This window comes from Anolis carolinensis, chromosome 5 (genome assembly GCF_035594765.1).
Source record: "Anolis carolinensis isolate JA03-04 chromosome 5, rAnoCar3.1.pri, whole genome shotgun sequence".
NCBI lineage: Eukaryota > Metazoa > Chordata > Lepidosauria > Squamata > Dactyloidae > Anolis > Anolis carolinensis.
The window spans coordinates 185,022,579-185,045,507 of NC_085845.1; the positions used below are offsets into that span (position 1 = coordinate 185,022,579).

Here is a 22,929-nt window from a genome sequence, read left to right on the forward strand (position 1 = left end):
GCATTGTGGGCAAGCATACATATGCAGAGTTGTTTGTTCTGCTACACAGTTGCACAAGGTGAAGAATTCTTCTAGTTAGTGCCATTTTGCCAGGTTGTCTTTTGATCTGCCCACCTCACTTCTGAGTCTGTTCAGGGACTTCCAAGTTGCTCATTCTTGGTTTGCCCTGGAGAAAGACCCTCGTGAGGGGGCATCCATTTGGGATTTCCTGGTTTAGCTGCCCAGAGGGATACCCTTGCTGATGCTGGAGGAACGTTCTCATGAAGCTTTTCCTTGTTTTGAGTCTACTGGGAGGAGGCTGATAGCCACGTAGAGGATGACTTCCTATGTATGTGTGTACCCTTCAAGAGGTGACTTGAAGGGCACACACATACATAAGGGGTTTGCTAGGAAGCTATCACCCACTCTATCCCATTGTCAAATAGGTGTCTTTTCACAACATGAACTGAGTTTCAAGGTTCTATAGTTTTTGTGACTACCATATACATTTATGTATAAGCCGAGCCCATGTGTAAATCGAGGGCAGTCTTTTCTGCCAAAAATATGAATTTTGATAGGACCTGCAGATAAGTTGAAAGTCATTCGGCAGAGAAGGGAAGCACTCTTGGTGAACACTACAATTTCCACATCCCGACATTCAAAAAGACCAAAAGTAGCACCACAGCAGAGAGGGTAGAGGGGTCGGTGTTTCTTTTAAGTTCTCCTGGGACAGACTAAGCTCTTGCCTTTTGCCACTCTAGTTTGAGTAAGGGATGGTTCTCTTTTTGATAAGAGTTAAGGTACAGTACTCACATTGATCCATGGATAAGTCAACTCAAATTTTTGGGGTTGATTTTGACAAAAATGTCTAGACTTACTAAAGAGTATATAACAGGCACAGGCAAATGTTGGCCCTTCACGGCTGTTAGGAATTGTGGGAGTTGAAATCCAATATACCTGGAGAGCTGAAGTTTGTCCATGCCTGGTGTATAAGGTACTTAAAATAATTTCTGTCATTGAAGCATATATGAACATTTAACTTATTTGCTTATAGCAATTAGTTCATGAGGGGGTGACTTTAAACTGATTTCAAAATCACCATCCAAAGTATATTATTGAATCTGGAACTCCAAAGATTCTTGGCCGACATGTTCCAAAGGGTTTCATTTGATCTAGCATTCTGGGCCAGCCAGATGTCTTATTTATTTATTTACTTATCATATTTATATCCTGCCCGTCTCAACCCTGAAGGGGACTCAGCAGCGCATATAAAGTCACAATTAGGTGCCATACAACACACATCCGGCAAAGATCAGTCCTCTCTTTCTCTGGCCATTGATATTGCGAGGTATGATGCCTTATAAAATATTAATTCCATTTATATCTTCTACGAGTAGTCAATAATTGTTCCTGGCTCTGTCCATGTGTCTGTTGAAAAGAAACAAGAATATCTAGATTACAGTTTTAGAAACTAACATGAGAAGGTTATATTGATGTCAGCGTAAATGCTGTATTAAAATGAATTGAACATTTCCCTTCTGGGACTTATGAAGATAAATATTTAACAACATAACTTGAAATCGATTTAAATGATGCACTTGGCAGCTTATGGGTTTTTTAGATTATTTCTCATAGATGCATAAATGCTCGTTTTTGTTTTGATTCAAAGATTTGTCTAATGTATGCATTTGATATTTCCACAAAGGTATTGCAATAATAGTAGATGCCAGTTCCCTTTTCTATTGATGGAGCCTATGTGACATATACCCATTCTTGGGTAAGATGATAGAGCGGGCTGTGCTGGGACAATTGCAACAATTTCTGGATGATACAGCCGGCCTGGACCCTTTCCAGTCAGGCTTCCGCCCTGGCCATGGGACGGAGACAGTCCTGGTTGCCATTACAGATGAACTTCGTCGCCAGTCTGATAGCGGCGGATCAGCGCTACTGGTACTTCTCGACCTTACCGCAGCGTTTCACACCGTTGACTATGATCTAATGATTCACCGTCTCGCCATGTCCGGAGTTCGCGGTCAGGCCCTCAATTGGTTCAACTCATTTCTGCGAAACCAGAGCCAATGCATGGAGTATATGGATCAAGTCTCTGACAGATCTCCCCTCCTATGTGGGGTACCCCAAGGTGCCATTCTCTCCCCTCTTCTCTTCAACATCTACGTTAGACCCCTTGCTAGCTTGGTTCGGAGTTTCGGCCTAGACTGTTATCAATATGCGGACGACACCCAACTCCTTCTGTGCTTGGAGCCTGGAGCAACGTCAATACCAGAAAATTTCACCTTATGTCTGGAGGCTCTGTCGAACTGGCTACGTGCTAGTAGATTGAAGGTGAACCCGGCAAAGACTGAGATTCTCTGGCATGGCCGTTCAACTGGTCTGACCCACTTGCTACCCACCTTCGATGGTGCTGCCCTATCTCCTTCGCCCACCGTTAAGAGCCTGGGTGTCGTTTTAGATTCGCAGCTGACAATGGAAGCTCAGGTCGCTGCTGCCAGCAAACAGACCTTTTTCCACCTACGACAAGCGAGGCAACTGGCACCCTATCTATCTGATGAGGCGCTGGCAACAGTCATTCATGCCACGGTCACATCTAGGCTGGACTATTGCAACACCCTGTATGTTGGGCTTCCGATGTCCACGACCCGAAAGCTCCGTATTGTTCAGAATGCGGCAGCCAGGCTACTCACAAGAACACCCTTGAAATGCCACATAACACCAGTGCTGCAGCATCTGCATTGGCTTCCAACTGATTACCGTGGTCTATATAAGATGCTAGTCCTGACTTTTAAAACTCTTTACGGCCAGGGCCCATCGTATCTTAGGGACCGTCTCTCCTTCTCCCATCATCGGAGGTCGCAACGACCATCCCAACGAGACTTACTCTATGTACCGGGCCCTAGAGAAGTGCACTTGGAGAGGACCAGGCGCAGAGCTTTTTCTGTTTCTGCCCCTGCCTTATGGAATGTCTTGCCGCCCTATATGAGAGCCATGTGTGAGTTGGGGCCTTTTACCCTAGCACTCAAGACATGGCTCTTTACTAGAGCTTTTAATCTATTTTAATATTTTTAATCAATATTTGTATGTATGTATTTTTATCCTTTTTTATCTTGTAAATCGCCTAGAGCATCGTGGATGGAGGGCGATTAATAAGTAATTAAATGATGATGATGATGATGAATGATATATTTCCAATAGATGGTACTCAAAATATATTTCAATGCTACTTCTGTTTTCATATAGATTCTTTTTCACTTTTTGCCAACTTTTGTAGATATACAATATTTCTTCCAAACAGGGAAATCTCAGACTTTAATTGCATTGAGAAATGGTTTTGGGATAATGGTATACTGCCATGTTGTTTGTTTATTTCTGCCAAGTAGCCTTTCTGTTTTGAAATGGACTTTTCACTTTTTTACATTAAAGCCATAATATCCTTTCAAGCACGTATTTTGCAGACATAGCACTTTTTCATGGTAGTATGGCAGCAAAACATCAAGAACTAATTCACTTCTGGTAACCAACATGGTATTCCCCGTAATAACCTATGGATGCGAGAGCTGGACCATAAGGAAGGCTGAGCGAAGGAAGATAGATGCTTTTGAACTCTGGTGCTGGAGGAAAATCCTTAGAGTGCCTTGGACCGCAAGAAGATCCAACCTGTCCATACTCCAGGAAATAATGCCTGGTTGCTCACTGGAGGGAAGGAGATTAGAGGCAAAGATGAAGTATTTTGGCCACATCATGAGAAGACAGGAAAGTTTGGAAAAGATCATGATCATGTGGAAAATGGAAGGAAAAAGGAAGAAAGGCCGACCAAGGGCAAGATGGATGGATGGTATCCTTGAAGTGACTGGCTTGACCTTGAAGGAACTGGGGATGGCGATGGCCAACAGGAAGCTCTGGCGTGGACTGGTCCATGAGGTCACAAAGAGTCGGAAACAACTAAATGAATAAACAACAAACAAACCAACATGGCTTTTAATTTTAAATATGATGGCCTTAAGACAGTTGTTAGTCGTTTATGTAAGCTCTATTGATTCAGAGTGTGTACTCTAGGGCTGGCAGATGAATTTAGATCTATTACAGTAATTGTCCAAATATATATTTTCTCTTGCCATCACCCTACAAGGAAATGGGGTTGAGACTTAATAGGAGATGTCAGATAACTGTAGGTAAAATAATATATTTATACTTTTGTGGAGTCCTCGGTGGCGCAGCGGGTTAAACCACTGAGCTGCTGAACTTGTGGATCGAAAGATCGGCGGTCCGAATCCAGGGAGCGGGCTAAGCTCCCGCTGTTAGCTCCAACTTCTGCCAACCTAGCAGTTCAAAAACATGCAAATGTGAGTAGAGCAATAGGTACCCCTCTGGCGGGAAGATCATGCCAGCCACATGACCTTGGAGATGTCTATGGACAATGCTGGCTTTTCATCTTAGAAATGGAGATGAGCACCAACCCCCAGAGTAGGACACGACTAGACTTAATGTCAGGGGAAAACCTTTACATTTACTACAGCTTCAATTAAACATTAATCCTATTATAACCCTAGTCTTGGGGAACATTGATCTTATACCAAGAAAGCTGTGTATCGAAAATATTGTGCTGTGGTGACGAGGTTGAAATGAAGTGGGATGCCATTTCATGAGGTGCTGTCACATAACCTCTGCCCTCACCAGGGACCCTGTCACACTACACAATTATAGCATTATGACTTCACTATTACTGCCATATACTATACTATACCATTCTATACTATGGACTTTGGATTTAGAGTTTTGGGAATGGTGTTTACAGTTCTTTGCCAGATATCACTAGTGCATTGCCATATTACAAACTCCAGGATTCACTAAAATGCTGCTATGGTAGTAAAGGAGGACTCAACATGCCATATTTCTGTATTATAACAAGACCTTTAGACTTATAATTAAATGAGCTAGGCAGTCGTAAATCAGTGCTAGCGTGTATAGTAGGTTTATACAACCTGATCATGTGGCCCATCCAAAATTATTATTCATCCACTTTAGCTTTGTTGATTAATGTAAGAGTGTGATTCAAGGGTAATGAATTTACAGAAAAGCTTTATGAGCACGTAATAACATATAGTGCTTGCAAACAGACATTTGTGTTGTGTATTTAAGCTGAAGCTGTAGCAATATTACTATTTATTTAATATCAATCATTAACTAATAATAAAGCAAATAGATCCTACTTAGTTAGGAAAGCAATGGAACATGACAGATTGTGCTCTTTTCTGGAAAGGCTCCAAATTTAAACAATTTTTGGACTAATGAAGAGTGATTATTTCACGGCATTGGGGCAAGGAGTATTGCAAATATATATGCACAAATAGTAATGTTTCTGTTTGAGCACAAAATCACATAGCATCTTAGCTAGATATATAAAAAGATGGGATATCGGCAGTGGCGACAGGAGAGCTTCACCTGATGATCGAAGGGATTGGGTAGGCTTATGATAGGAGATACGGTCACGAAGGTAGGTGGGTCCTAAACCGTTTAGGGCTTTATATGTGATGGTATACACCTTGAATTGGGACCGGAAAATAAACGGCAGCCAGTGGAGCTCCTTGAACAAGGGAGTAGATCTCTCCCTGTAACTCGCCCCCGTTATTAATCTGGACCAATTGAAGTTTCTGGGCCGTCTTCAAGGGAAGCCCCACGTAGAGCGCATTACAATAGTCCAGTCTAGAGGTAACTAAGGCATGCAATGTGTCAGACTTCACGAGGTATGGTCGCAGTTGACGCACAAGTTTGAGTTGTGCAAAGGCCCTCCTGGCCACCGCCGACACCTGCGCCTCAAGCGTCAACGCTGAGTCCAAGAGGACCCCCAAACTGCGGACCTGAGATTTCAGGGGGAGTGCAACCCCGTCCAGCACAGGTTGCCACCCAATACCCCGATCCGACGAGCAACTGACCAGGAGGGCCTCTGTCTTGTCAGGATTGATCCTCAGCTTGTTCCTCCTCATCCAGGCTGCCACAGCGGCCAGGCACTGGTTCAGCATCCGAGGGGCTTCCTTGGAGTCAGATAGAAACGAGTAGTGGATTTGCGTGTCATCTGCATAGAGATGGCAGCGCCCTCCAAAACTCCGGATGATCTCTCCCAGCGGTTTCATGTAGATGTTAAATAGCATGGGGGATAAGATAGACCCTTGCGGGACCCCACAGGTCAATGGCCAGGGGTCCGAGCAGGTATCCCCCAGCTTCACCTTCTGGGAGCGGCCCTCCAGGAAGGACCGGAGCCACAGCAAAACCGTGCCACCGAGCCCCATCCCGGAGAGCCTCCCCAGAAGGATACCATGGTCGATGGTATCGAAAGCCACTGAGATGTCCAAGAGAACCAGCAGGGTCACACTCCCCCTGTCCAGCTCCCTGCGGAGGTCATCCACCAAGGCGACCAAAGCCATCTCGGTGCTGTGCCCAGGCCTGAAGCCAGACTGCGAGCGGTCCAGAAAATCAGTGTCATCGAGGAACTCCTGGAGCTGCGTGGCAACCACCCGCTCCAGAACCTTGCCCAAAAACGGGAGGTTGGAAATTGGTCTGTAGTTGTTACATACAGATGGGTCCAGGGAGGTCTTTTTTAGTAGCGGTTTTACTACCGCCTGCTTGAAGCAGGATGGAACTGTCCCCTGGCCCAAGGAGGCATTTATTATAGCCACAAACCAATCCAACAACCCATCTTTGGCCAGCTTAACCAGCCAGGAAGGACAAGGATCCAGAGCGCAAGTGGTCGCCCTCACAGACCCAAGGATCCCCTCCACGTCATCAGGAAGAACAAGCCGGAAAGAATCCCACAAAATCAGACAGACAGGTACCTCAGTTACCTCCGCTGGAACTACAATTAAGCTGGAGTCCAACTCACGGCATATCTGAGCAACTTTGCCTGCGAAATCGCTGCACCTAGTTGCCAAGTCATCGGGAAGCCCCTGGGTCTCGGGAGGCCGCAGGAGCTCCCCAACAACTCGGAACAACTCCAATGGCCTGTTGGCCACAGATGCTATGTGGGCAGTCGTGAAAGCTTTCCTGGCTGCTCGCAGAGCCACGGAGTAAGCCTTAATAGCGGCTTTCGCCCGTGCTTGGTCAGATACATCGCGAGATTTCCTCCAGATGCACTCTAGTCTCCTCCTCGCACGCTTCATCACAGCCAGCTCCTCAGTGAACCAAGGAGTCGACGTGACTCTACGCAGCGAGAGGGGACGTTCGGGAGCGATCGTGTCAAGTGCCCTTGCCAGCTCACTATTGTAGCGATCAGCCAGGACATCGACAGGATCGCCAGTCTCCAGAACAGGAAGATCCCCAAGAGACCTCAGGAGTCCATCCGGATCCATCAGCCTCCTGGGGCGGACCATCTTAGTGGGTCCACCACCCCTGCGGAGGTTAGAAGACACGGCAAAACGTAAACAGATCAGATGAATATATTGCACAAGATTTCCCTAGCCTAAAATGATACATTTTAATATATTGGTTTTATGGTTCCCGTCTCCTTGATCTGGTCATGTAAGTGTGATTTATTGTTATAATTGTATTATTTTACTTTGTTTAATAATGTGTATTATGTTGTTATGTAATGTTTGTGTTGCTTTTATGACTGTAAACCGCCCTGAGTCCCATCTGGGAGATAGGGCGGTATATAAATAAAGTTTTATTATTTATTTATTATTATGATTAAAAGATCAGTTAAGAATTGTGTGCTTCTCCTTTGTCCCCTAAATGATTAGGATTTCTTTCTTAGTATGACCTTCCAGAAGAAATGTCTCTTGTGCCTCCTTGTTTTGTCTCTATCAGCAGGTGCAGTGCTTTTTGAGAGAGGCTGCCCTCACCACGACCGTAGAAAGTTTAGTGCCCTGATTTATTCCACTCTGATGCCCTCCTGGAGGAACAAACGTCTTTGACACATTTTGTGCATTCTGGGTGGATTGGGCCTCCATCAGACATAAGGCAACAGGGAACTGGTAACAAGCTTTTGAAGCAGAGCAGGAAAGGAAAAACATCTTGTTCTTTCTTCTTTTTCTTCCTGGAGGTAATGTCTCTTTGGAGGTTGCCGGGTCTTTTGTCACTGCGTTATGAATATTCATCATAGTGCTTCATAGCCTCAAAGATGTTGCCACAGTACTGAAGCAGTTCACTGGAAGTGGCAGTCAATTTTTTTCCATGTGTTTCAAATACAGTATTAACATTTTATTTTATTTTAATCCTATACATTTGATTAAGGGACGTGTTCATTTGACTGGCCTGTTTTCTTAATCTGTGCAGAGGTATGGGCAAAAATGTTTTCCATGCAATCTGGCATATTTTTAATCAAAAGTAAATCCCATTGTGTCCATGTTTTTCCTCTTGCAAGTATGTTTAGTAAATTGTATAGTGCTTAATGGAAATGTAATCCTGTTTTATGATTTTCTTGTTTGGCTATGATTTTTCAGACAGCGACTTAATCTAGATTAGTATTTCTTAAACAGTGGGATATGTGGGAATGGGGGCTGGCACCGTATTTGTACCCATCAACTACAACAGTTTTCTTCTTTTTTGTAGACTTGCCATAGACCAGTAAGCAATATTTCATGGACTGGTATTCACTATGAGCCATATTTTGAACACTGAGAAATGTTGTATCTATATTGGGCCTTAAAGTGAAACTGGAAAGATATAGTAATTCAAGTAAGCAGTTTTTTTTTCCTTTGATGGATGCTATCCTCAAAATCTAATGTTGCTAGAATATAAACTCTTGAAATGTTGTAACATTAAGGGAATAATTTATCCTATAAAAACCTCCAATTCTGCTTTTTGAATGAAAGATATCCTGTTGAACTATTTTCTTTTTGCTACTAGCAAGCATTTTTCAACCCATGGCTTCTGGGCAATTGGGAAACTTAATCATGGTTAGTTCTAATTGTGGTTTTCTGCTAAAATCTTGATTATATTCCCAGACATTCAGCTAACTGATGGTTTAGTGGGATGGTCCACACTTTTTCCAACTTTGTCACATTGGAAAGCAGAATAATAAGCTAACAAGTCATTTTGCAAATCATTTTCAAACCATGGTTTTGCATCTTGATCTGTATTCTTAGCCATAATGTGTGCATTGAAATGGAATGCTTTAATGAAGCTTTGAGTGATTACATCTACACTGCGAACCCACTTGTTTTAAGATAAAGAGTCCGTAGCAGACTGAGCAGAACCCATAATCTTTCAAGAGATATTCTATTTGGTTTCAGCTCCTCAGGAATTGTGTTCAGTTTTCGACCCATCACAAGTTCAGCCATTCTATTTATGATGGAAATTCAGTCTGTCAGTGTCTGCAGCCGCTGTTCAGAATAGAATGCCATTGTCATGTGATAAGCGACATGGCAGTCAAAACATGCTGAGAGAAATCGGTAACACAAATAGTCCTTTTACATAAAATATTTATGGAGGGAAATGCAAACTGGAGAATAACCTGGCAAGCCCTTGGTTTATGCCATTTAAAGTGTTGCAGTGTGGTCTCTTCCATATTGCCACTATATCCCAGGATCTGATCCCAGATTATTATTTTATCCTAGATTATCTAGCAGTGGAGACTCATATAATCCAGTTTTAAAGCAGATAATCTGGGATCAGCTCCTGGGATATGTGGCAGTGTGGAAGGGGCCTAAGAGTAATGGAATTAAAAGGGTTGTTCACTTCTGCTTGAATTCCTGGGGAAGAAAAAACAATATTGTGTGTATATGATTTTTTTGCAATTCTGCTAGACTTCAGTTTCAGTTCATTGCTTTCTGTCAGTGTTTTTTCCAGTAGGAATCTCTCTGTTTTCAATAGAGGCTATTGTGATATCTTTTGTTGTGTCCTGGGCACATTAAGTGGCGTTGAAGGTTGGCTGAGCAGCCAGGATGGTGAATGCTATTCTTATTTGTTACTATTTTCAACCCTTTGCCAAATGTTTATTGTTGGTTCAATGGCAATAATTGTCTGGAGAGAAACTTGAAAAAAACCCTTTCTTTCAATTTTAAAAGGTTAGCTTTAAAAGGATACTAGAAATATGCAGAAGTTGATTAAATCACTGGTTTTGTGGTTACAAAAGGCCCATTATATAATTAGCGGAGTAGATTTAATTATCAGTTGCAGATTATACAAACAATACCGCTGTCTAGTCCATATCGTACCAGCTTGTCTGTAAGAATATCATGGTTGATCATTTCAAAAGAGTCAACTTTTGTGTTTGTTTATTTTTCTCTCCCACTCACAAAAATTCTTATACAACTGGAATAAGAAACATATAACTCCAATTGTTGTTGAACGTCCAAAACAATCAATAGAAAGGAATGCTGGCAGTTAGAGCTCAACAGCCTTTGGAGGGCTGCACGTTTCTCATCTCTGCTATAGGAAAATGTCACTCTGTGAAGAAAGCTATGCTGGAACTCTTTACAATGTGACAATCAATTTTGATATGGATGAGATTTCAGATCCTGGAAGTTGGAACTGCAGAATGAGGTTCTGCAGTCAAAATACAAGTTTCTTGTCTAAGTGAAAAATAAGCTTTCTTTATCCAGCTTTGAGTGCTGGTATTTTGCACATGGAGGACTCTCCACATATGTGTGTATCTGTATGTGTGTGTTCTTTCAGTTTTTCTGTTGACATAGGGCAACCTTATACATTTCATAGCGGTTTTAAAGGCAAGAAATACTAAAGTAGTTCTGCCAGTTCCTTTCTCTGAAATATAGCCCACAGCACTTGGTATTAGTTAGTAGTCTCTCATTCTGATTCTAACTAGAGCTGATCCTGTGTAGTTTCCAAGATCAGACAGGATCTAGGGTGTTTTGGCTGCCACATCATTATCCCTGACTACTATCCATGGTGACTGGGGCTGATGGAAGTTGTATTCAGCAATATCTGGAGAGACATGGGTTCACAGTTCAATAGGGCCTGTGTGGACAGACTTCATGCTTATGGAGTCCTCCTTTTGCTTTAGTAGATCACACCAACAGGTATCAACTGCGGAAGAATTATTCTTGTAATTTAGAATTCTGAGTTCATTTTTTTGTTTTGTATAACAGAAAAACTGCATTCCACTCATAGTTATTACCCCAAGTACTCTTTATTTAAGTAGTATAATTTAGGATAGGCAAGGAGTCATTTTGTTGCTGTTACTATTTAATAGTTGCTGCCTATCACCCAGAAACCTATCTGTATAACCTAGTATACCTTCGGTCTGTCTTGTTCTACATTCTACTGAGGAAACTCCCCTTATTTGCCTTATTCACATGTCAATTTACTACACCATTAAAAGCTGTTTAAAGAAGGAGAAATGAAATACAGTCAATTAATGTGGAGCAATAAATAAGTATTTTTGGAAGGTAGTTAATTCTGTACTCGAAAAGCTTGTCTTATTTCACTGCCTGTCCTTAACCATATTTATATATGTTTTGTAGTTTAGGTTCTTTGAAGTTTTCAGACCAAATAAATTTGAAGACTTGCGATAACAACTAGGAAGCAATGTAATTAAATCCACCTTAGTTCCGAATAAAGATTTACTGCACTGCGTTAAATTCAAAGAGCTTCTTTGGAGCCTCACACAATGGAGGTTATTGATGGGATTCGGTTCTGGAGTCTTTATTTGTGTAATAATACTCTCAGGCTGTAAGATGAGCTGTATAATGAATTCATGGTTTTAGTTAGGTATTGGATCCAGCCTGATTTACATACTTCAAAATAAGTTGTTAACTGTTCGGATTCAGGTCACTGAATTGTTCTGAGAGTGGGGGAAAGCAAGTTGATGGTGGTATGGGGATGCTTTGAGTTGCAGCTAAAAGTTGTCTTAGGGACAAATATATATTTTCTGGGTTTTCAGTGTATTAGCATTGATAGATGAAATGTAGTTACTCCACTGATAAAGAGTTATTATTGTTCTAGATTCAAGGGGAAATTAAGAGTGGTTTATTAATTACAAGATAAGTGATCAATGTATACCCTTTCTGACTGTTCTTGCAGCCGTTGATCCCTTCAGGACTCCCACAGAACCATCCTTTTTCTTCTCCTGCATGATACTAAGATTGAAATCTGTGTAGTGTTCAGTATCAAACCTTACCCATTTTTCAGAAACCCTTCTGGACACTTCCATTTTTTTGTTATTGTTTTGATTCAGTTTAAGACATTTTTGGTTGTCTGCATGACCCCAGAGGGTCCAAGTGGCAGAAAATTGGTCCCAGCTAACCTGAGCTGCCCCAAGTGTTTGGTTTGTTTAGATGTTGTTGCTGATGAAAACAATGAAACAGGAATGATGGTCCAATCAGAGGTTAGAAATATTTTTTTTATTTGGCTAGGCCCTACAACAAGATGTAATGCAGAGATATTTTTAAATAGCCTACGATATTTTGGTTTCATTCCCAGTTCATGCAGGTTCTGGGGACCTTTCACACCATGCAGTTAGAGCTCTATAGGTCTTCTTTAACTGCCTGGGCTCCATCCCATGGAATCTTGGGATTTGTAGTTTAGGGAGGGTTGTTTTAAGTCTCAGCTGGAGAGTTACTCTAGTGCTTCACCAAACTACAAACCATAGGAATTCATAAGATGCAGTGGTAACAGTTAAAGCAGGTTGATAGTCCTATAACTGTATTGTAATATGGTCCCTGATTAAAACAAGAGACTGTTGACCCTGCCATCTACTCCAGTTTCATTTACACTTGCAAGGTGTGCCTTGACATATTCGTTCAATCTCTGTTGCTGTAGTAATTCCTTTGCTTCCCTCCCTCAAGCGTTAATTTGGGGTATACATATAGAATGAGCCCTTTTCCATTCATACTACAGTTCCCATCCCATAGATACAAACACAAAAGAAATAGTTTCTAAAGGACACTGTGGTTAACACTGGAGCTTTTCTCCCATGCTTCAAAGCAACTTATTTCCTGTCCTTGTTATTAGGTCCCACAAAAGTTATTGACTATTGTGTAACTTTGATTGGTTACCATACTTGTTCCCACTGTGCTGGATCACTGTGTCTGATTATGCTGCAGTTTTGTCCCTTTTTCCTGCCTTTGCATGATGAACTCTGGAATTTACAGTTCTTGAGAAAACATTGGGAAGCGCAAATCTCCCTTTCATTCAAACTTCAGGCTTTTGTTTAACTACGGAAGCACATTCCTCTTCCTCTAATAAAGGGCCTGAATCAACAACTATGTATTTAGAACATTACTTTCTCTTTTCCAAAACTGCATTTCATCACAAATGGGAAAACATACTTTTTGGACTGCAATTACCAGCATCTTCTAGCTAGTTTGGAGACATTTGTGAATTGTATTCCAAAATACAGTGTACCAAGCTTCTGATTGGCTACAGCAACTCTCATAAGTTCTGGTCAGTAAGTCTACAGATACAGTAATAGCTGTTCCAGATTGATTGAAAGAAACATGGATTCTTGTGACACGGTTCTTTTGTTTTTGCCAGTTGTTGTCTTCTCTGCATACATTGTTTTTTTCTGGCTGTGTTATAGCTCTGGAGACCAGGATTTAAATCCTTGTATGGGCCACAGAAACCCACTAAGTGACTTTGCGCAAGTGGCACCCTCTCACTCAGAACAAATCTGGAATGATTATCAGTAAATATCATTCCAGCCTTACATATTTCTAAATAAAAGAGCTGTCCAATTCCTTCTAGTATATGCAGAGTTAGAAATGGTTAAGCATTTAATATTTTGGAACATGTATTTAAGGCTTCCTTCGGTTTCTTCCACCACCCGCTCTTGTTGTGCCAGATTCATTTGTTGAGTGCAGCACAGTGACAGAGAAACAAAATGGATTTGTTAGGGTCAGTGCTTCACAATGTGAAGCTTGACTTTGATGGGCATTGGGGCCTGGTTTGCACTCTACAGACAAAGCATCTGTAGTACTTCCAGGCGGCCATCTGCTTATGAAAACCTTTGTTACTGAGCTGCAATTATACAATTTCCACGCAAAACATTTTTGTTGTTGATTGAATATGGTGAGAATTATTCCGAGCCTCTACACTTACTAAGAAAATACGTCTTAATATAAGAGAATGGCAAGGGGTAGAATATTTCATGGAAACAAAATGAAAAAGTGTAGAAATTTAAATGTGTGTCAGATCAATTTCAGTCACAATTACTGCTGGATATATCCTTGAATTCTATTTTAATATCCCCCACTATAACATGTTATGAAATGGTTATTTTAAAACTACACGAATAATACAAATGGAAGAAAAAGCCTTTTTAAGACTCTAACAGAAAGCCAAACCCAAGACTTCTTCCTGCACAGAATGCTGAAACAGTGAATATTACCGAATGGAATCCCTAGTGGCTACGTTATCTAATTCTTTTCTCTTTGGGTAATAAAAAAATTGATGTGTGTCTGTAATAAATTATGCTCAGAACATATGGGCCTCTGTATTGTTGAACATAAAGCTGCAGCTGTGTGTGGAAGCAGAGTGTGTTGCATGGTGTGTGTGTGTTTGCATCTGTCTGCTCTGTTCTTTCAGATATGGGAGTAGGCCGGGGAGAAAGCAATCACTTCTGACAATTTTTAAACATAGCACCTGGCTTCTTTACAGTGACCTTTTTTTCTTTATTGCTGAGTACAGATCCACAGATGGAATTTAATAATCAGTTAACAAGGGAACTTACCCATTCATGTTCATTCTTTGGTCTCTTTCCCCTAGTCTACCTGTAACTTGTAAACTGCTGGGGGAAATATCTCTCTCATTTGTTTAGTTAATCAGTTAAAAGCCCCATTTTTTCCTTCCATTAATGGTAAACTAAGTGTCATTCAGCCTATACACCAGTTACCTTTTGATTATGGAAGCTGAGCAGAATTAGATCTTGTTAGTACTTGGATGGGCTTCTCAATTTCACAGTCCTGCCCGGTTGTCACTCACCGATTGCCATGGGACTTTTGTTGATTTTGGTTTGCTTGGGAAATGCCTGTGCATGAGTATGTTTTATGTGTGGAGATCGGTGCACAGTGACCAACACACAATTTTCACAGAAAGTGGTTCTAATCCATTCGCATGAATATCATGATGATTGGTGGCTTCTTATCTGTTGTTGCCTTTGTCTGCCCTCAAAGCTTTTGTAACATGCAGCATTTAATCATCTGTTTGCTCTGCTCTTGAGGACTTTCTTGGATTGTTCCATGTAATGCACAAGATACGACACAGCTGTGTCTTGCTGGCTGCCTCCCTCCCACTAATGGCCAACTTAAAGCAGTTGGTATTCCCTTGTGGTTTTCCTTCCTTAACCCCATTTAGTTTCTCAGAATAGGATCTGGTGATATCTTCTATCTGTATCCCACAAGTCCTTGTTGCCCTGCCCTGACAGTAAAACCATAATAGTTACTTAGCAAATACCTTGCAGTAACTGCCATTTCTGATGCCTGAGGCATCTGCTTCAAGTTTGCCTAAGGATAAGGTATCTCTAGCCACACCACATTTGATGAGGAGCAAGGGAGACCTTGTTCATGAAAATCCTCTCCAGGGCATTACCATGGCTCATTCAATTATTCTGCCCTCATAAAAAAAATCTCAGCACCCCACATTCTTCATAAATGAAGGAAGTTTCTTCCTTTAGCTGCACAAACAAATCCTTAAGTTAGTTCTTTGAGACAGTTTCCTTCCTTCACATGAAATTTCTTTGCAGTTTTATAGGTGAGGAAGTAGGAAAACATCAGGACAAGATAGCTATGGCTAAACGTCTAAGCGGATTTGCCTAGATAGGTGCTGTGAAAGGATTAGTCCATATATTAATGCTTCTCTACTTAGCTGTCAGGTACAAAATCTTCATGAAGCCTCATGCTTTTTTTTTCAAGTGTGGAGTGAAGAAAAGGAATTCCTTTTCTTGTCCTTGTGGGAAATGTTCAGATACAAGTTGATTTTTTTAAAGTACCCTATACTCATGTATAACTCTTGAAAAATTCAACCTGAAAAATTTGGGTCACTTATATTTGGGTCACAATATAAATACTATACCTTAATTCATATATAAAAAGGATCCATCACTTTCTCTTGAGTAGCATGGTGAAAGTCAAGAGATTAGTCCATCTCAGAAGAAACTAAACAAAGCACCACCCCCTCTACTTTCACTGCCATGATGACACTTCTGGTCATTTTGAATCCCTGGATGAGAAAATGGCAATAGTGGCCATGGATGACTGTCCTCTTGAGCCAGCACTGGCACTTTTTATTCTCCGTAAAATGACCCTCTACTTATCCACAGGTCATATCAAAATCCTTAATTTTAGTTTCAAAATAAGTTCTCGGTAGATACATGAGGTAGACTTACATATGAGTATATACCAGGCATGGGCAAATTTCGGCTGTTACGCTGTTAGTAATGGAAGTTGAAGTCCAAAACACCTGGAGGGCCAAAGTTTGCCCATGCTTACTATATACTGAATGAATGAGAAGCTGCTCTATCAAGTATTTTTTTAGAAGAAGTAATCAGTGATGGTCACAGTTCCATAACACTTATAGGGTGCTCTCTGCTCAGATATTGGATGTTAGGATAAGAAAATCCTAATTTCCAGCCTTAGAGCAGTTGATCTGTGGATTGTCAGTTCTCAATCCAAAATACTTAGAAGATAACGTCCTCCACTGTGTGTGTCACTGTAGTGGTGAATTCATTCTGCATTTCAGTTTGAACTATAAAAGACATTGAATCTATAGGTTTACAATTTCTGGAAATATTCCAGGAGTTGTGGTCCAAAGAGCAACTTTTCCAGGCCTTGCTATTGGATATTTTATACCATTGAACAATGGTGGAGAGAAGATGGAATCTATTTTGATTCCAGTTCTCTGCTTCCACAGCTGCATTTGTGCAGAAGCCTAAAATTTGACAGTAGTTGCTTCAGGTTTGTTCTTATGTCACCTTTCTTGGGTGCCTCTCTTAAATCACCATCCCATTAGGCCGCTGGCTTATGGCCCACGACCATACTTTCCAGGACATAATTGATTCTCCTTTAGACAAAGAAAATTTGCAATTTTGTGCACATCTTATAATTATATCCCCTTAGATTTTCTCTCAGGGAAACATACACTATTTGCAGTCTGTAAAATAACTGTCAAAATGTTTATTGCACCTAAGGAGAAAAAAAAAAACTAATGTATATGCTATGTTCACTTCTGTGTTTGCTAAGAACCTTCAGCAAGGTAAATCTGGTCCTTATGAGAGGCCTTAAATCAGTGTAGTAAATATCAGGTTATAAATCTACCGGTGGAGTGGGGTGGAAAGACTTATGGATTATAGCTCTTTTTCACAAATAGTCAATAAGGGACAGGAAGTCTGGCGACATGGAGGGCCCACATCACTTAGCTAAATCAGAAATGCAATTACAGAAATGTTACCCATGGGGCAGCATCATGTGGTGTTGACAGGCCTTGGAGGGCATGAGTTCAGAAAGGAGAGGATAGCTTATTTTGTTCCATAAATCTACCCTTTGAAGTGTTTTATTGATCCTTCACTTAACCTTCTTCTCCAACCTCAGATCTCCTATATATTGGAAAACAAATGTTAACAGAGTGGAAATTTCTCTGGGAAAATAGATGGCGGTGTTTTGGGATCAGGGGAGGGTTGAATCATCTGTAATAATACATGACTTAAGGCTCCTAACTGTAGTTTAGCTCTTTTCTTTGATGGATATAATTTTAAGGCAGTTAGGTTTATCTCACTTGTATTCTAAAAGTAGATAGTTACAATGAGAGCCAGTGAGGTATGTTGTCACAAGACATCAAGATGTAGAATAGAAAAACCTGGATTCAAATCTCAACTGATAAAAATCTTTCTTGTGGAAAATTCTGGCCATTAATTGTATTTACAATTTGTAGGACACTCAGTTTGTTACTGTGTTCCTATAGCCCAAGAATAGGCAAAGTGCCATATATATGTCGCAGGAGGCCCATACAGCTCCCAAGGGGTAGAAAGATTTTTTTTCCTGGTGACCTTCTATTATGAAAATGCCCCCACGTCTCCTAAAGAACATTTGGGTGCCATAAATTGGATTTTATTGCAGCTACATGCAGCTTTCTAAGTACCCTAATGTGTACTCCAGCCTGTGACATTTATGCATCTCTAGTATAACTGGATGCATAACAATGACTTCATCTTCTAAAGCCTTTAGAGCAGTCCCAAGTAGTCCTGGATGATGGCGTTACAGTTGTGCATCACAGTACAGCCAGATGCTCTGACGTTATTCTCTGTCTTCCCTGGCCATTGAATGGATGTGTGTGGGGAGATTCTTACAGGATAAAAGGCAAATTCAGCAATCTGGATCATTGCATGAGGGAATACTTCCAACATTTTCAGCTATGTAAGTTGGACCTGCTTGCATATGTTAACAATTGGATGTCAGTGTGGATATAGGTCATAGTGTTTCTTTCATTGTCTGTGCATAAAAGATGGATTTTGAGCAAAAATAGGAGATTCTGTGAATACCTGACACTGATACCTACTCAAAACTAGCCGCTTGGAGTCTCCTTGTGGAGAGATAAAGTGGGGTATAAATAAACATAATAACTAATACTGCAGCAAAGTATTACTTAGCTGTGGGGGCTGCAGTGGCGCAATGGGTTAAACCCTTGTGCCGCTGAATCTGCTGACCTGAAGGTTGGCAGTTCAAATTGGTGAGACAGGGATGAGCTCCCGTTTGTTAACCTAGCAATTCGAAAACATTCAAATGTGAGTAGATAAATAGGTACCGCTTCTGCAGGAAAAGGCAAAGAGATGCTCCAAGCAATCTTGGTGGCCTCATGACCAGGGGGTAACATTGCAAGCTCCTCGGCTTGAGAATTGAGAAAGAGCACCTCCAGGAGCCAGAAATGAGCACTGCCTCCAAAACCGGAAATAAAAGGAGAAGCATTTGTCTTTGTTTGTGTTTGTGTGCATATGATTGTAAAGGCATTGAATTCTTGCCTATGTATGTAAATACTGTAATCCGCTCTGAGTCCCCTAGAGGAGAAAGGCGGAATATAAATAAAGTGTATTATTATTATTATTATTATTATTATTATTATTATTATTATTATTATTATTGGCTTTCTCAGACCAATCAAGTTAACCATAATGGACTGAAAAGTTGTTCGTTCTTTTTTTTTAAAAGTGTTAATTATATATAGATTATCCTTTTAAAAAGAAGCATTTTCTCTTTTGTGCAAGAACGGAGAAAATCACTTTTTAACAACAAGTGATGCATGTATCGTGTAAAAACAAAAATATCCCTTCTTTCTTTGGCAGAATTAGGTGGGTGTCTGTCCTACTTACAGGAACATTGATTACATCTCACATGCCCTCTTGAAACCTGTCTGTTTCCACATAACAATTCAACACTGTTGCTTGAAGAACATAAGATTTTTAAAATCATATATTGATGGAAACCTCACTTTCACCGGCATAACAAATTTGGTATTAGCATGTTGACAGTAATCCATTGCTGTACTTGTCTCTTGAATTTTTGGAGGGAGGTTCAGTCAGAAGTATGGCAGGTTTCTTCTTTAGATAATCCTGACCTTGTTATGTTTTAACCTTGTTTAGACATTCTAGTCTGAAGACATACTCACAGAAGCAAAAGAATTGTAATCTATCTTCTTTTGCTGTTTCTATGGCAACTTTGGCAAGTTGCAAAACACATCAGGCTTTGCACTAAAACCACATCTGTATTGTGACTTGATATTCATTTATTCTTTTTATTTGAATTATTAGATGCCTTAAAAAAACTTCTGTCAATAAAAAGAGTTATCTTACTATATAGATGCCTCATTGTAGCAATCCATATATGTTGTGCTGAAGTAAAACTAAACAATTATGCAGTGGCAAGTTGATGCATTCTCCTGGTAAAACTATGAGGTGGTGTGCTCATCGCTGTCAGTTTGTGTGTACACATCCTGAAAAGTCTTCTCTTCTGTTTTAGGTGATTTCCTTTACCCTTGTACTTCTGTACAACATAACAATTTGGGAGTCCCTCTCTACTCTCAAGCAAAGAAAAAAAAACCTTTTAAAATTGAAACTCCCAGAATATAGCGTGGTCATTCACTATTAACTTTGGGATCCTGGGAATGTAGTCCAAATGCCCTTTCCTCCAACTTTTGGAGCCTGGATTCAGAATGAAGAAAAAGAAGATTTGTGTGAGCTGCATTCCCATCATACAAACAATGGATACAACCAATAAGATTGATGTTGAACATTTAACATTTTCTGTATGCTTTTCTAAGTGCACAGCAATGCCTACGAATTTCCTCAGTCCCCTGGGCAGCCTCACTACAAACCATCATTTGAACATCTTGCAGTATTGTTTCTTTTGGGAATCCCATTGGATGCTCTATGGGGTTTCTCATTCTTATACAAAAATAAGAGCCAAACATATACAAATAAAAGAACTAGCCTCTTCGGGAGAAGGCAACCCATTAATTGCTAAATCCATATTTAAATACACAGGGCTGATGAAATTGAAGTGGAAAGAGATCTAGCCCAGACCCCCATGAAAGAGAAATTCACGGGCTGGTGATGGCAGTAGGCCTGAGAAAAGGTTCTCTCCCAAAATCCTTAAGGCTTTGGTTCATATACCTCTTTTGTGCTGCATTAAGTGGTATATCGTTTAGTCCTCCAATCACTAGCTCAGATTTGTGTTGTGGACATGCTGTAGTCTTGCTTAGTGGATTATATCTTCTCTCCCCACGCCACATCATGTCCTATGGTTTCATAATCCATATTCACTGCTGGAAGACAAAGGCAAATGGCAATGAAATAAACTCTCTAGTCATGAACACCTGTTTTGATGGAAACATATTGGTTCCTGCTATATTACTGCTGGCCTAGACTTCCTTGGAGAAATGGAAATGTTTTCAGCAGACATTTTAGAAGGGAACATATGCGAACTCTGTATGGTTGGGAGCTTTTCCAAACCCAAATCATAGAAAGCAGATGAGCTTGATGTGAACTGACGGGTTTACAATGTTTTTGCCACTGTGTATTCAGCACAGCTTTCTAGGTATATAAATCCAAAGACATCTTGCACATAACATGTTTGTGAATCCCACAACCACCTGTGTGTGGGAGCAATATTCTGCAAGGTGTCTTCATTCCTAGCAAGATGTCAGTCGCAAGTAGGTAGAGGATATTGCAGAGGAAGAAATTGGCAGAACCACTTCTGAGTATTCCTCACCTAAGAAAATCTTACAGAATGAACGGTATATGCACAGGTTGCACATATACACACATTAGGCTACTCTAAATCTTTGGATCTTTCCTCCTAGAGGGGCTAGATTGGCATCTGCTTTGCTATCCTTCCATAGGGTGGTGAAGACTTTTTTTTATTTTGACAGGTTTTGGGGGATTGATTATTTGTTGGGAAAGGTACTCTTTTATAATGTGCTGCATTGTCTATACTTGTTTTTCTTTCCTTCTGCCCATTAGGTATTTTAATTTATTTTTATTTTAGTGACATATTAATCATTTTCTTTTTAATGAGCATTCTTTTAATTGTTTTTAATTTTATTTACTGAAGCATTTGTATTTTGTTGTTATTGTATGATCTGAACTTTCAACTGCATTTGTTAGAACCTTTGCAAACTGTCTTGTGCCCTGTGGTTGCAGAAAATGTGGGATGATGATGAGGATGGTGGTGGGGTCAAAGCTAATGAATTCTAAAGTTGAGCTGATTTGAAAGAAGTTGACTAACACCAAATATGGTTGTTTGATAAAAAAATGTTATTTATTTGGAAGTAAAGTATATGATCCAATTAATGGAAGAAATGAGTTTGTGTTTGAAGCATTCAAATCATGGTAAAACAGGTGGTGAAAACATAAAAACTTGAAATTCACCAGCTAGTCTCAAAAATTAACTTTTCCAAGCACTGACTCACCAAACATTATCAACGCCAGTGATGGATTTATTAAGAAAGTTAAAGTGATTCAGAGAATCTACCTTGGCAACATACATCAAAGCTAGCATTTCCCCGCAGAGTTCTTAACAAAGATATCCAGGCTGTTTTTGCCATCTCATGTTTGGAAGTACTGTATCTGTTCACACTTTATAGGACAGTATTTACATAATCGCAGCCAGTTAAATGCATGTGTATTTATCCTCTTTCTAAAATCACTTCTGTGCCCTACTTGTGTTTGAGTTCACAAGCAATTAACCTCTAGTGTGGTCAGAAATAATCTGCCTCTTACAGAGGATGTTGTAGGGATGTGCTTGGCTGTACGCTTTCAGAAAAGTAGCACCAAATCCTGGTTGTTGCTGTTTTCTTTGTCTTTTTATATGGCTTTTCTGCTTGTGGCTTGCAAAATCTGAGAATCCCCATTTTTTATCTAGGTGAAGAACATATATAAGTACTGTACTTTCTTAGCAATTTCCAAAACAACCATCTTTCTTTCTCTTAATTTGGCGAGAAGGACAGAGGGAGCCAGAATCATCCATGCCATTATATTTCTGATTTCTGTGTGTGGCTTTAAAACTGGATACTGAAAAAAGCAGCCAACTCATTTGAAATCTGCTATCAGCAGAGCACTCCATGGATATGATGAGTTGCCAACTGAGTATATTGTACTTTGTTGATATCCTGATGATTGAAAAGATGATAATAATGCTTGGCAAAATGGGATATAGTAAAGTAGAGGAAGGCAGCATTACAGATAGATTGATTCAGTCAAAGAAGCCACTGCCATGAGTTCGCAATCTTACCGACAGCAGACTACCACGGAGGTCTTTCCTTTTCTTCAGAAATTAGATTCCTCCAGATGTTTGCTAAGGCTTTTGTGCATATGATATTTAAAGTCCTCGAAGCAGTTTGCCCATTTGTTTTTCACAATGGTAATTTAAGACACTGAAAGGTCAGATGATTCAGAAGCTTTATCCAGTTGTATAATCCTTAATGCAACAAACAGTACTTTGTTTATCTCCTACTTATCTCTGATTTTGGATGAATAGTCCTAATTCTTCTCTTTTAAAC

At 40.3% G+C, this 22,929-nt stretch overlaps 1 protein-coding gene across 4 annotated transcripts in view; it reads left to right on the forward strand.

Moving 5' to 3' along the window:
* Window positions 1–22,929, forward strand: part of dennd5b (DENN domain containing 5B) — a 130,363-nt gene that overhangs the window by 15,572 nt on the left and 91,862 nt on the right. The window lies entirely within an intron of this gene.